Below are 16,067 nucleotides of genomic sequence, written 5' to 3'. Positions count from 1 at the left end.
CGAACCCTAGCCAGCACAGAAGCCTTCCAGAAACTGGCATAACAGGTACGCCTTAACCCGTTCCACCACCCGCTCAGACCCTTAAAAGAGATGGAAATTTCGGAGTATTTAAATACACCAAAGATCACCACCTCCCAAGAGCACTAGAGCAAGTGAGGGGTCATTTAGACGTTAATTTCATCAAGTCCCTGTTAATATGGGAAGACACAGTGTCTATGCTTAAGGCACAACTCTCCTAAACACGAGAGTTAAGTATACAACTTTAGAACACTTTCCCACCAGGAGACTCGAACCCTAGCCAGCACAGAAGCCTTCCAGCAACTGGCATAACAGGTACGCCTTAACCCGCTCCACCACCCGCTCAGACCCTTAAAAGAGATGGTAATTTCGGAGTATTTAAATACACCAAAGATCACCACCTCCCAAGAGCACTAGAGCAAGTGAGGGGTCATTTAGACGTTAATTTCATCAAGTCCCTGTTAATATGGGTTGACAGTGTCTATGCTTAAGGCACAACTCTCCTAAACACGAGAGTTAAGTATACAACTTTAGAACACTTTCCCACCAGGAGACTCGAACCCTAGCCAGCACAGAAGCCTTCCAGCAACTGGCATAACAGGTACGCCTTAACCCGCTCCACCACCCGCTCAGACCCTTAAAAGAGATGGTAATTTCGGAGTATTTAAATACACCAAAGATCACCACCTCCCAAGAGCACTAGAGCAAGTGAGGGGTCATTTAGACGTTAATTTCATCAAGTCCCTGTTAATATGGGAAGACACAGTGTCTATGCTTAAGGCACAACTCTCCTAAACACGAGAGTTAAGTATACAACTTTAGAACACTTTCCCACCAGGAGACTCGAACCCTAGCCAGCACAGAAGCCTTCCAGCAACTGGCATAACAGGTACGCCTTAACCCGCTCCACCACCCGCTCAGACCCTTAAAAGAGATGGTAATTTCGGAGTATTTAAATACACCAAAGATCACCACCTCCCAAGAGTACTTGAGCAAGTGAGGGGTCATTTAGACGTTAATTTCATCAAGTCCCTGTTAATATGGGAAGACACAGTGTCTATGCTTAAGGCACAACTCTCCTAAACACGAGAGTTAAGTATAAAACTTTAGAACACTTTCCCACCAGGAGACTCGAACCCTAGCCAGCACAGAAGCCTTCCAGCAACTGGCATAACAGGTACGCCTTAAACCGCTCCACCACCCGCTCAGACCCTTAAAAGAGATGGTAATTTCGGAGTATTTAAATACACCAAAGATCACCACCTCCCAAGAGCACTAGAGCAAGTGAGGGGTCATTTAGACGTTAATTTCATCAAGTCCCTGTTAATATGGGAAGACACAGTGTCTATGCTTCAGGCACAACTCTCCTAAACACGAGAGTTAAGTATACAACTTTAGAACACTTTCCCACCAGGAGACTCGAATCCTAGCCAGCACAGAAGCCTTCCAGCAACTGGCATAACAGGTACGCCTTAAACCGCTCCACCACCCGCTCAGACCCTTAAAAGAGATGGTAATTTCGGAGTATTTAAATACACCAAAGATCACCACCTCCCAAGAGCACTAGAGCAAGTGAGGGGACATTTAGACGTTAATTTCATCAAGTCCCTGTTAATATGGGAAGACACAGTGTCTATGCTTAAGGCACAACTCTCCTAAACACGAGAGTTAAGTATACAACTTTAGAACACTTTCCCACCAGGAGACTCGAACCCTAACCAGCACAGAAGCCTTCCAGAAACTGGCATAACAGGTACGCCTTAACCCGTTCCACCACCCGCTCAGACCCTTAAAAGAGATGGAAATTTCGGAGTATTTAAATACACCAAAGATCACCACCTCCCAAGAGCACTAGAGCAAGTGAGGGGTCATTTAGACGTTAATTTCATCAAGTCCCTGTTAATATGGGAAGACACAGTGTCTATGCTTAAGGCACAACTCTCCTAAACACGAGAGTTAAGTATACAACTTTAGAACACTTTCCCACCAGGAGACTCGAACCGTAGCCAGCACAGAAGCCTTCCAGCAACTGGCATAACAGGTACGCCTTAACCCGCTCCACCACCCGCTCAGACCCTTAAAAGAGATGGTAATTTCGGAGTATTTAAATACACCAAAGATCACCACCTCCCAAGAGCACTAGAGCAAGTGAGGGGACATTTAGACGTTAATTTCATCAAGTCCCTGTTAATATGGGAAGACACAGTGTCTATGCTTAAGGCACAACTCTCCTAAACACGAGAGTTAAGTATACAACTTTAGAACACTTTCCCACCAGGAGACTCGAACCCTAGCCAGCACAGAAGCCTTCCAGAAACTGGCATAACAGGTACGCCTTAACCCGTTCCACCACCCGCTCAGACCCTTAAAAGAGATGGAAATTTCGGAGTATTTAAATACACCAAAGATCACCACCTCCCAAGAGCACTAGAGCAAGTGAGGGGTCATTTAGACGTTAATTTCATCAAGTCCCTGTTAATATGGGAAGACACAGTGTCTATGCTTAAGGCACAACTCTCCTAAACACGAGAGTTAAGTATACAACTTTAGAACACTTTCCCACCAGGAGACTCGAACCCTAGCCAGCACAGAAGCCTTCCAGCAACTGGCATAACAGGTACGCCTTAACCCGCTCCACCACCCGCTCAGACCCTTAAAAGAGATGGTAATTTCGGAGTATTTAAATACACCAAAGATCACCACCTCCCAAGAGCACTAGAGCAAGTGAGGGGTCATTTAGATGTTAATTTCATCAATTCCCTGTTAATATGGGAAGACACAGTGTCTATGCTTAAGGCACAACTCTCCTAAACACGAGAGTTAAGTATACAACTTTAGAACACTTTCCCACCAGGAGACTCGAACCCTAGCCAGCACAGAAGCCTTCCAGCAACTGGCATAACAGGTACGCCTTAACCCGCTCCACCACCTGCTCAGACCCTTAAAAGAGATGGTAATTTCGGAGTATTTAAATACACCAAAGATCACCACCTCCCAAGAGCACTAGAGCAAGTGAGGGGTCATTTAGACGTTAATTTCATCAAGTCCCTGTTAATATGGGAAGACACAGTGTCTATGCTTAAGGCACAACTCTCCTAACACGAGAGTTAAGTATACAACTTTAGAACACTTTCCCACCAGGAGACTCGAACCCTAGCCAGCACAGAAGCCTTCCAGCAACTGGCATAACAGGTACGCCTTAACCCGCTCCACCACCCGCTCAGACCCTTAAAAGAGATGGTAATTTCGGAGTATTTAAATACACCAAAGATCACCACCTCCCAAGAGCACTAGAGCAAGTGAGGGGTCATTTAGACGTTAATTTCATCAAGTCCCTGTTAATATGGGTTGACAGTGTCTATGCTTAAGGCACAACTCTCCTAAACACGAGAGTTAAGTATACAACTTTAGAACACTTTCCCACCAGGAGACTCGAACCCTAGCCAGCACAGAAGCCTTCCAGCAACTGGCATAACAGGTACGCCTTAACCCGCTCCACCACCCGCTCAGACCCTTAAAAGAGATGGTAATTTCGGAGTATTTAAATACACCAAAGATCACCACCTCCCAAGAGCACTAGAGCAAGTGAGGGGTCATTTAGACGTTAATTTCATCAAGTCCCTGTTAATATGGGAAGACACAGTGTCTATGCTTAAGGCACAACTCTCCTAAACACGAGAGTTAAGTATACAACTTTAGAACACTTTCCCACCAGGAGACTCGAACCCTAGCCAGCACAGAAGCCTTCCAGCAACTGGCATAACAGGTACGCCTTAACCCGCTCCACCACCCGCTCAGACCCTTAAAAGAGATGGTAATTTCGGAGTATTTAAATACACCAAAGATCACCACCTCCCAAGAGCACTAGAGCAAGTGAGGGGTCATTTAGACGTTAATTTCATCAAGTCCCTGTTAATATGGAAAGACAGTGTCTATGCTTAAGGCACAACTCTCCTAAACACGAGAGTTAAGTATACAACTTTAGAACACTTTCCCACCAGGAGACTCGAACCCTAGCCAGCACAGAAGCCTTCCAGCAACTGGCATAACAGGTACGCCTTAACCCGCTCCACCACCCGCTCAGACCCTTAAAAGAGATGGTAATTTCGGAGTATTTAAATACACCAAAGATCACCACCTCCCAAGAGCACTAGAGCTAGTGAGGGGTCATTTAGACGTTAATTTCATCAAGTCCCTGTTAATATGGGAAGACACAGTGTCTATGCTTAAGGCACAACTCTCCTAAACACGAGAGTTAAGTATACAACTTTAGAACACTTTCCCACCAGGAGACTCGAACCCTAGCCAGCACAGAAGCCTTCCAGCAACTGGCATAACAGGTACGCCTTAAACCGCTCCACCACCCGCTCAGACCCTTAAAAGAGATGGTAATTTCGGAGTATTTAAATACACCAAAGATCACCACCTCCCAAGAGCACTAGAGCAAGTGAGGGGTCATTTAGACGTTAATTTCATCAAGTCCCTGTTAATATGGGAAGACATAGTGTCTATGCTTAAGGCACAACTCTCCTAAACACGAGAGTTAAGTATACAACTTTAGAACACTTTCCCACCAGGAGACTCGAACCCTAGCCAGCACAGAAGCCTTCCAGCAACTGGCATAACAGGTACGCCTTAACCCGCTCCACCACCCGCTCAGACCCTTAAAAGAGATGGTAATTTCGGAGTATTTAAATACACCAAAGATCACCACCTCCCAAGAGCACTAGAGCAAGTGAGGGGTCATTTAGACGTTATTTTCATCAAGTCCCTGTTAATATGGGAAGACACAGTGTCTATGCTTAAGGCACAACTCTCCTAAACACGAGAGTTAAGTATACAACTTTAGAACACTTTCCCACCAGGAGACTCGAACCCTAGCCAGCACAGAAGCCTTCCAGCAACTGGCATAACAGGTACGCCTTAACCCACTCCACCACCCGCTTAGACCCTTAAAAGAGATGGTAATTTTGGAGTATTTAAATACACCAAAGATCACCACCTCCCAAGAGCACTAGAGCAAGTGAGGGGTCATTTAGACGTTAATTTCATCAAGTCCCTGTTAATATGGGAAGACACAGTGTCTATGCTTAAGGCACAACTCTCCTAAACACGAGAGTTAAGTATACAGCTTTAGAACACTTTCCCACCAGGAGACTCGAACCCTAGCCAGCACAGAAGCCTTCCAGCAACTGGCATAACAGGTACGCCTTAACCCGCTCCACCACCCGCTCAGACCCTTAAAAGAGATGGTAATTTCGGAGTATTTAAATACACCAAAGATCACCACCTCCCAAGAGCACTAGAGCAAGTGAGGGGTCATTTAGACGTTAATTTCATCAACTCCCTGTTAATATGGGAAGACACAGTGTCTATGCTTAAGGCACAACTCTCCTAAACACGAGAGTTAAGTATACAACTTTAGAACACTTTCCCACCAGGAGACTCGAACCCTAGCCAGCACAGAAGCCTTCCAGCAACTGGCATAACAGGTACGCCTTAACCCGCTCCAACACCCACTCAGACCCTTAAAAGAGATGGTAATTTCGGAGTATTTAAATACACCAAAGATCACCACCTCCCAAGAGCACTAGAGCAAGTGAGGGGTCATTTAGACGTTAATTTCATCAAGTCCCTGTTAATATGGGAAGACACAGTGTCTATGCTTAAGGCACAACTCTCCTAAACACGAGAGTTAAGTATACAACTTTAGAACACTTTCCCACCAGGAGACTCGAACCCTAGCCAGCACAGAAGCCTTCCAGCAACTGGCATAACAGGTACGCCTTAACCCGCTCCACCACCCGCTCAGACCCTTAAAAGAGATGGTAATTTCGGAGTATTTATATACACCAAAGATCACCACCTCCCAAGAGCACTAGAGCAAGTGAGGGGTCATTTAGACGTTAATTTCATCAAGTCCCTGTTAATATGGAAAGACAGTGTCTATGCTTTAGGCACAACTCTCCTAAACACGAGAGTTAAGTATACAACTTTAGAACACTTTCCCACCAGGAGACTCGAACCCTAGCCAGCAGAGAAGCCTTCCAGCAACTGGCATAACAGGTACGCCTTAACCCGCTCCACCACCCGCTCAGACCCTTAAAAGAGATGGTAATTTCGGAGTATTTAAATACACCGAAGATCACCACCTCCCAAGAGCACTAGAGCTAGTGAGGGGTCATTTAGACGTTAATTTCATCAAGTCCCTGTTAATATGGGAAGACACAGTGTCTATGCTTAAGGCACAACTCTCCTAAACACGAGAGTTAAGTATACAACTTTAGAACACTTTCCCACCAGGAGACTCGAACCCTAGCCAGCACAGAAGCCTTCCAGCAACTGGCATAACAGGTACGCCTTAACCCGCTCCACCACCCGCTCAGACCCTTAAAAGAGATGGTAATTTCGGAGTATTTAAATACACCAAAGATCACCACCTCCCAAGAGCACTAGAGCAAGTGAGGGGTCATTTAGACGTTAATTTCATCAAGTCCCTGTTAATATGGGAAGACAGAGTGTCTATGCTTAAGGCACAACTCTCCTAAACACGAGAGTTAAGTATACAACTTTAGAACACTTTCCCACCAGGAGACTCGAACCCAAGCCAGCACAGAAGCCTTCCAGCAACTGGCATAACAGGTACGCCTTAACCCGCTCCACCACCCGCTCAGACCCTTAAAAGAGATGGTAATTTCGGAGTATTTAATTACACCAAAGATCACCACCTCCCAAGAGCACTAGAGCAAGTGAGGGGTCATTTAGACATTATTTTCATCAAGTCCCTGTTAATATGAGAAGACACAGTGTCTATGCTTAAGGCACAACTCTCCTAAACACGAGAGTTAAGTATACAACTTTAGAACACTTTCCCACCAGGAGACTCGAACCCTAGCCAGCACAGAAGCCTTCCAGCAACTGGCATAACAAGTACGCCTTAACCCACTCCACCACCCGCTCAGACCCTTAAAAGAGATGGTAATTTCGGAGTATTTAAATACACCAAAGATCACCACCTCCCAAGAGCACTAGAGCAAGTGAGGGGTCATTTAGACGTTAATTTCATTAAGTCCCTGTTAATATGGGAAGACACAGTGTCTATGCTTAAGGCACAACTCTCCTAAACACGAGAGTTAAGTATACAGCTTTAGAACACTTTCCCACCAGGAGACTCGAACCCTAGCCAGCACAGAAGCCTTCCAGCAACTGGCATAACAGGTACGCCTTAACCCGCTCAGACCCTTAAAAGAGATGGTAATTTTGGAGTATTTAAATACACCAAAGATCACCACCTCCCAAGAGCACTAGAGCAAGTGAGGGGTCATTTAGACGTTAATTTCATCAAGTCCCTGTTAATATGGGAAGACACAGTGTCTATGCTTAAGGCACAACTCTCCTAAACACGAGAGTTAAGTATACAACTTTAGAACACTTTCCCACCAGGAGACTCGAACCCTAGCCAGCACAGAAGCCTTCCAGCAACTGGCATAACAGGTACGCCTTAACCCACTCCACCACCCGCTCAGACCCTTAAAAGAGATGGTAATTTCGGAGTATTTAAATACACCAAAGATCACCACCTCCCAAGAGCACTAGAGCAAGTGAGGGGTCATTTAGACGTTAATTTCATTAAGTCCCTGTTAATATGGGAAGACACAGTGTCTATGCTTAAGGCACAACTCTCCTAAACACGAGAGTTAAGTATACAGCTTTAGAACACTTTCCCACCAGGAGACTCGAACCCTAGCCAGCACTGAAGCCTTCCAGCAACTGGCATAACAGGTACGCCTTAACCCGCTCTACCACCCGCTCAGACCCTTAAAAGAGATGGTAATTTCGGAGTATTTAAATACACCAAAGATCACCACCTCCCAAAAGCACTAGAGCAAGTGAGGGGTCATTTAGACGTTAATTTCATCAAGTCCCTGTTAATATGGGAAGACACAGTGTCTATGCTTAAGGCACAACTCTCCTAAACACGAGAGTTAAGTATACAACTTTAGAACACTTTCCCACAAGGAGACTCGAACCCTAGCCAGCACAGAAGCCTTCCAGCAACTGGCATAACAGGTACGCCTTAACCCGCTCCACCACCCGCTCAGACCCTTAAAAGAGATGGTAATTTCGGAGTATTTAAATACACCAAAGATCACCACCTCCCTAGAGCACTAGAGCAAGTGAGGGGTCATTTAGACGTTAATTTCATCAAGTCCCTGTTAATATGGGAAGACACAGTGTCTATGCTTAAGGCACAACTCTCCTAAACACGAGAGTTAAGTATACAACTTTAGAACACTTTCCCACCAGGAGACTCGAACCCTAGCCAGCACAGAAGCCTTCCAGCAACTGGCATAACAGGTACGCCTTAACCCGCTCCACCACCCGCTCAGACCCTTAAAAGAGATGGTAATTTCGGAGTATTTAAATACACCAAAGATCACCACCTCCCAAGAGCACTAGAGCAAGTGAGGGGTCATTTAGACGTTAATTTCATCAAGTCCCTGTTAATATGGGAAGACACAGTGTCTATGCTTAAGGCACAACTCTCCTAAACACGAGAGTTAAGTATACAACTTTAGAACACTTTCCCACCAGGAGACTCGAACCCTAGCCAGCACAGAAGCCTTCCAGCAACTGGCATAACAGGTACGCCTTAACACACTCCACCACCCGCTCAGACCCTTAAAAGAGATGGTAATTTCGGAGTATTTAAATACACCAAAGATCACCACCTCCCAAGAGCACTAGAGCAAGTGAGGGGTCATTTAGACGTTAATTTCATTAAGTCCCTGTTAATATGGGAAGACACAGTGTCTATGCTTAAGGCACAACTCTCCTAAACACGAGAGTTAAGTATACAGCTTTAGAACACTTTCCCACCAGGAGACTCGATTCCTAGCCAGCACAGAAGCCTTCCAGCAACTGGCATAACATATACGCCTTAACCCGCTCCACCACCCGCTCAGACCCTTAAAAGAGATGGTAAGTTCGGAGTATTTAAATACACCAAAGATCACCACCTCCCAAGAGCACTAGAGCAAGTGAGGGGTCATTTAGACGTTAATTTCATCAAGTGCCTGTTAATATGGGAAGACACAGTGTCTATGCTTAAGGCACAACTCTCCTAAACACGAGAGTTAAGTATACAACTTTAGAACACTTTCCCACCAGGAGACTCGAACCCTAGCCAGCACAGAAGCCTTCCAGCAACTGGCATAACAGGTACGCCTTAACCCGCTCCACCACCCGCTCAGACCCTTAAAAGAGATGGTAATTTCGGAGTATTTAAATACACCAAAGATCACCACCTCCCAAGAGCACTAGAGCAAGTGAGGGGTCATTTAGACTTTAATTTCATCAAGTCCCTGTTAATATGGGAAGACACAGTGTCTATGCTTAAGGCACAACTCTCCTAAACACGAGAGTTAAGTATACAACTTTAGAACACTTTCCCACAAGGACACTCGAACCCTAGCCAGCACAGAAGCCTTCCAGCAACTGGCATAACAGGTACGCCTTAACCCGCTCCACCACCCGCTCAGACCCTTAAAAGAGATGGTAATTTCGGAGTATTTAAATACACCAAAGATCACCACCTCCCTAGAGCACTAGAGCAAGTGAGGGGTCATTTAGACGTTAATTTCATCAAGTCCCTGTTAATATGGGAAGACACAGTGTCTATGCTTAAGGCACAACTCTCCTAAACACGAGAGTTAAGTATACAACTTTAGAACACTTTCCCACCAGGAGACTCGAACCCTAGCCAGCACAGAAGCCTTCCAGCAACTGGCATAACAGGTACGCCTTAACCCGCTCCACCACCCGCTCAGACCCTTAAAATAGATGGTAATTTCGGAGTATTTAAATACACCAAAGATCACCACCTCCCAAGAGCACTAGAGCAAGTGAGGGGTCATTTAGACGTTAATTTCATCAAGTCCCTGTTAATATGGGAAGACACAGTGTCTATGCTTAAGGCACAGCTCTCCTAAACGCATCCCATATTAACAGGGACTTGATGAAATTAACGTCTAAATGACCCCTCACTTGCTCTAGTGCTCTTGGGAGGTGGTGATCTTTGGTGTATTTAAATACTCCGAAATTACCATCTTTTTTAAGGGTCTGAGCGGGTGGTGGAGCGGGTTAAGGCGTACCTGTTATGCCAGTTGCTGGAAGGCTTCTGTGCTGGCTAGGGTTCGAGTCTCTTGGTGGGAAAGTGTTCTAAAGTTGTATACTTAACTTTCGTGTTTAGGAGAGTTGTGCCTTAAGCATAGACACTGTGTCTTCCCATATTAACAGGAACTTGATGAAATTAACGTCTAAATGACCCCTCACTTGCTCTAGTGCTCTTGGGAGGTGGTGATCTTTGGTGTATTTAAATACTCCGAAATTACCATCTCTTTTAAGGGTCTGAGCGGGTGGTGGAGCGGGTTAAGGCGTACCTGTTATGCCAGTTGCTGGAAGGCTTCTGTGCTGGCTAGGGTTCGAGTCTCCTGGTGGGAAAGTGTTCTAATGTTGTAAACTTAACTCTCGTGTTTAGGAGAGTTGTGCCTTAAGCATAGACACTGTGTCTTCCCATATTAACAGGGACTTGATGAAATTAACGTCTAAATGACCCCTCACTTGCTCTAGTGCTCTTGGGAGGTGGTGATCTTTGGTGTATTTAAATACTCCGAAATTACCATCTCTTTTAAGGGTCTGAGCGGGTGGTGGAGCGGGTTAAGGCGTACCTGTTATGCCAGTTGCTGGAAGGCTTCTGTGCTGGCTAGGGTTCGAGTCTCCTGGTGGGAAAGTGTTCTAAAGATATATATATGTATATATATATATATTTATTTAATATATATATATATATATATGTATATATATATATATATATATATATATATATATATATATATATATATATATATATATATATATATATATATATATATATATGTATGTATGGAGCCCTGTTGCTTATGCCCTGCATAAGCAACAGGGCTCCATTAAGGAACATATAATCTCTTCCCACAACCAAACCATCGCCAGAGAAATCCTAGTAAACAACACAGAAATCATCGATAGATACAGCGATAGCAGGCGGCTTGACGTTTGCGAGGAACTACACATCAAGAAGTCAACACCAGCAATCAACAGCCAATTAATGCACAACTATATTCTACTCACCTCACGACTCCGCTCCAATATAGAAGCATCAAGAAATATGGACCAATAGGCTTTCTACAAACACTTCTATTCAATACCCATTGTTTCGTGTTCTGTCTTGTGTTGATGAAATTAATACCCTATTAATGCCACCTCTTGTTCTGTCTTGTGTTGATGAAATTAATACCCTATTAATGCCACCTCACCCCATCCACCTCACTCAAATGTAGATATAAAATCGGAGATGCGTAAGTTCTATTCACACCATCTGGTCACCATTTGGTCCGGGAGACATCTCCCGTCACGCAGGGTGCAGTCGCACCTCCACAGATCTCCAGTATCATCTATTGATACTGGTGATGGCTCAAAAGGGCCACCACTTACGAGCTATTCATGCCCGTGCCACCTTTTGGGTGGCTTCATCTTCATCCTAACACATTCACAAGGGAGACATCTCCCGTCATGCAGGGTGCATTCGCACCTCCACAGATCTCCAGTATCGGCTCCTGATACTGGTAATGGCTTAAAATGGTCACCACTTACGGGCTATTTATGCCCGTGCCACCTTTTGGGTGGCTTCATCTTCATCCTAACACATTCACAAGGGAGACATCTCCCGTCATGCAGGGTGCATTCGCACCTCCACAGATCTCCAGTATCAGCTCTTGATACTGGTAATGGGTCAAAAGGGCCACCACTTACGGGCTATTTAAGGCCATGCCTCATCTTCATCTTCATCTTAACACATTCATAAGGGAGACATCTCCCGTCATGCAGGGTGCATTTGCACCTCCACAGATCTCCAGTATCAGCTCTTGATACTGGTAATGGCTTAAAAGGGCCACCACTTACGGGCTATTCATGCCCGTGCCACCTTTTGGGTGGCTTAATCTTCATCAATCAATCAATCAGTTCTATTCAGTATTTGTAAACTAAAGTCTTTGAAAATGTAATAAGTTTTACGAAACGCGCTCGTGTCGTGTCAGACTAGAAATAAAAATGAATTTTGGAGAATTGATTTTTGATTTACCTCCAACAGTGAAAAGAAATATACGAAAGATTGAGAAAATTCGTGTTAGAATTATTAATCTTACTTTTTCGGTCATATTTAATAATATATGTCTACAGGAAAGACTGCTACCAAAATATACTAATATATATATATATAAATATATATATATATATATATATATATATATATATATATATATATATATATATATATATATATATATATATATATATATATATATATATATATATATATATATATATATATATATATATATATATATATATATATATATATATATATATATATATATATATATATTATTAAATATGACCGAAAAAGTAAGATTAATAATTCTAACACGAATTTTCTCAATCTTTCGTACATTACGCTTCACTGTTGGAGGTAAATCAAAAATCACTTCTCCAAAATTCATTTTTATTTCTAGTCTGACGCGACACGGGCGCGTTTCGTAAAACTTATTACATTTTCAAAGACTTCACAAATACACAACTGATTAGAACTTACGTATCTCTGATTTTATATCTACATTTGAGTGAGGTGGGAGGGGTGATGTGGCATTAACACAAGACAGAACAAGAGGGGATATTAATAGGGTATTAAAAGTATCAACACAAGACAGAACAGAAACAATGGGTATTGAATAGAAGTGTTTGTAGAAAGCCTATTGGTCCATATTTCTTGATGCTTCTATATTGGAGCGGAGTCATGAGGTGGGTAGAATATAGTTGTGCAATAATTGGCTGTTGATTGCTGGTGTTGACTTCTTGATGTGTAGTGCCTCGCAAACGTCAAGCCGCCTGCTATCGCTGTATCTATCGATGATTTCTGTGTTGTTTACTAGGATTTCTCTGGCGATGGTTTGGTTATGGGAAGAGATTATATGTTCCTTAATGGAGCCCTGTTGCTTATGCATCGTTAAACGCCTAGAAAGAGATGTTGTTGTCTTGCCTATATACTGGGTTTTTTGGAGCTTACAGTCCCCAAGTGGGCATTTGAAGGCATAGACGACGTTAGTCTCTTTTAAAGCGTTCTGTTTTGTGTCTGGAGAGTTTCTCATGAGTAGGCTGGCCGTTTTTCTGGTTTTATAGTAAATCGTCAGTTGTATCCTCTGATTTTTGTCTGTAGGGATAACGTTTCTATTAACAATATCTTTCAGGACCCTTTCCTCCGTTTTATGAGCTGTGGAAAAGAAGTTCCTGTAAAATAGTCTAATAGGGAGTATAGGTGTTGTGTTAGTTGTCTCTTCAGAGGTTGCATGGCTTTTCACTTTCCTTCTTATGATGTCTTCGATGAAACCATTGGAGAAGCCGTTATTGACTAGGACCTGCCTTACCCTACAGAGTTCTTCGTCGACCTGCTTCCATTCTGAGCTGTGGCTGAGAGCACGGTCGACGTATGCGTTAACAACACTCCTCTTGTACCTGTCAGGGCAGTCGCTGTTGGCATTTAGGCACATTCCTATGTTTGTTTCCTTAGTGTAGACTGCAGTGTGGAAACCTCCGCCCTTTTCCATGACTGTTACATCTAGAAAAGGCAGCTTCCCATCCTTTTCCGTCTCGTAAGTGAAACGCAGCACGGAACTCTGCTCAAATGCCTCCTTCAGCTCCTGCAGATGTCTGACATCAGGTACCTGTGTAAAAATGTCGTCAACATACCTGCAGTATATGGCCGGTTTCAAGTTCATGTCGACTAAGACTTTTTGCTCGATGGTACCCATGTAGAAGTTTGCAAACAGGACACCTAGGGGAGAACCCATGGCGACCCCATCTACTTGCTTATACATGTGCCCATCCGGGCTCAAGAAGGGTGCCTCTTTAGTACAAGCTTGGAGTAGTTTCCTCAGAATACTTTCTGGCATGTCAAGAGGAGTACAGGCTGGATCACGATACACTCTGTCGGCTATCATTCCGATTGTCTCGTCCACAGGTACGTTGGTAAACAGCGATTCTACGTCCAACGAGGCTCTTATCCCTGTGGCCCGTGTGCCCCGCAGTAAGTCCACAAATTCCTTTAGAGACTTCAGGCTGAAGGCGCAAGGAACATAAGGAGTCAGCAGGCCGTTGAGTCGCTTCGCCAGTCTGTACGTGGGTGTGGGTATCTGGCTAATGATTGGCCGAAGTGGGTTTCCAGGCTTGTGCGTCTTGACATTTCCATACGCATATCCAGGTTTATATTCCCCAATGATCTTTGGCAGGTGGAGTCCGGATTTCTTGGCGTTCACAGTTCACAGAGGTGACAAGTCGCCAATATATGTCATTCTTAAAAAAGACGAATATCTGGCGAAAATGAACATCATACTCTCAGACCAAACTAAGTTCCAAAGGGTAACGAAGGACACTACAGCCGAATTAAAAGCAAAGGTCAACAAACTGATCGAAACTGTGAACGCCAAGAAATCCGGACTCCACCTGCCAAAGATCATTGGGGAATATAAACCTGGATATGCGTATGGAAATGTCAAGTCGCACAAGCCTGGAAACCCACTTCGGCCAATCATTAGCCAGATACCCACACCCACGTACAGACTGGCGAAGCGACTTAACGGCCTGCTGACTCCTTATGTTCCTTGCGCCTTCAGCCTGAAGTCTCCAAAGGAATTTGTGGACTTACTGCGGGGCACACGGGCCACAGGGATAAGAGCCTCGTTGGACGTAGAATCGCTGTTTACCAACGTACCTGTGGACGAGACAATCGGAATGATAGCCGACAGAGTGTATCGTGATCCAGCCTGTACTCCTCTTGACATGCCAGAAAGTATTCTGAGGAAACTACTCCAAGCTTGTACTAAAGAGGCACCCTTCTTGAGCCCGGATGGGCACATGTATAAGCAAGTAGATGGGGTCGCCATGGGTTCTCCCCTAGGTGTCCTGTTTGCAAACTTCTACATGGGTACCATCGAGCAAAAAGTCTTAGTCGACATGAACTTGAAACCGGCCATATACTGCAGGTATGTTGACGACATTTTTACACAGGTACCTGATGTCAGACATCTGCAGGAGCTGAAGGAGGCATTTGAGCAGAGTTCCGTGCTGCGTTTCACTTACGAGACGGAAAAGGATGGGAAGCTGCCTTTTCTAGATGTAACAGTCATGGAAAAGGGCGGAGGTTTCCACACTGCAGTCTACACTAAGGAAACAAACATAGGAATGTGCCTAAATGCCAACAGCGACTGCCCTGACAGGTACAAGAGGAGTGTTGTTAACGCATACGTCGACCGTGCTCTCAGCCACAGCTCAGAATGGAAGCAAGTCGACGAAGAACTCTGTAGGGTAAGGCAGGTCCTAGTCAATAACGGCTTCTCCAATGGTTTCATCGAAGACATCATAAGAAGGAAAGTGAAAAGCCATGCAACCTCTGAAGAGACAACTAACACAACACCTATACCCCCTATTAGACTATTTTACAGGAACTTCTTTTCCACAGCTCATAAAACGGAGGAAAGGGTCCTGAAAGATATTGTTAATAGAAACGTTATCCCTACAGACAAAAATCAGAGGATACAACTGACGATTTACTATAAAACCAGAAAAACGGCCAGCCTACTCATGAGAAACTCTCCAGACACAAAACAGAACGCTTTAAAAGAGACTAACGTCGTCTATGCCTTCAAATGCCCACTTGGGGACTGTAAGCTCCAAAAAACCCAGTATATAGGCAAGACAACAACATCTCTTTCTAGGCGTTTAACGATGCATAAGCAACAGGGCTCCATTAAGGAACATATAATCTCTTCCCATAACCAAACCATCGCCAGAGAAATCCTAGTAAACAACACAGAAATCATCGATAGATACAGCGATAGCAGGCGGCTTGACGTTTGCGAGGCACTACACATCAAGAAGTTAACACCAGCAATCAACAGCCA

The sequence above is a fragment of the Procambarus clarkii genome, chromosome 17 (assembly GCF_040958095.1).
Source record: "Procambarus clarkii isolate CNS0578487 chromosome 17, FALCON_Pclarkii_2.0, whole genome shotgun sequence".
NCBI lineage: Eukaryota > Metazoa > Arthropoda > Malacostraca > Decapoda > Cambaridae > Procambarus > Procambarus clarkii.
This window is presented reverse-complemented; position numbering follows the sequence as displayed.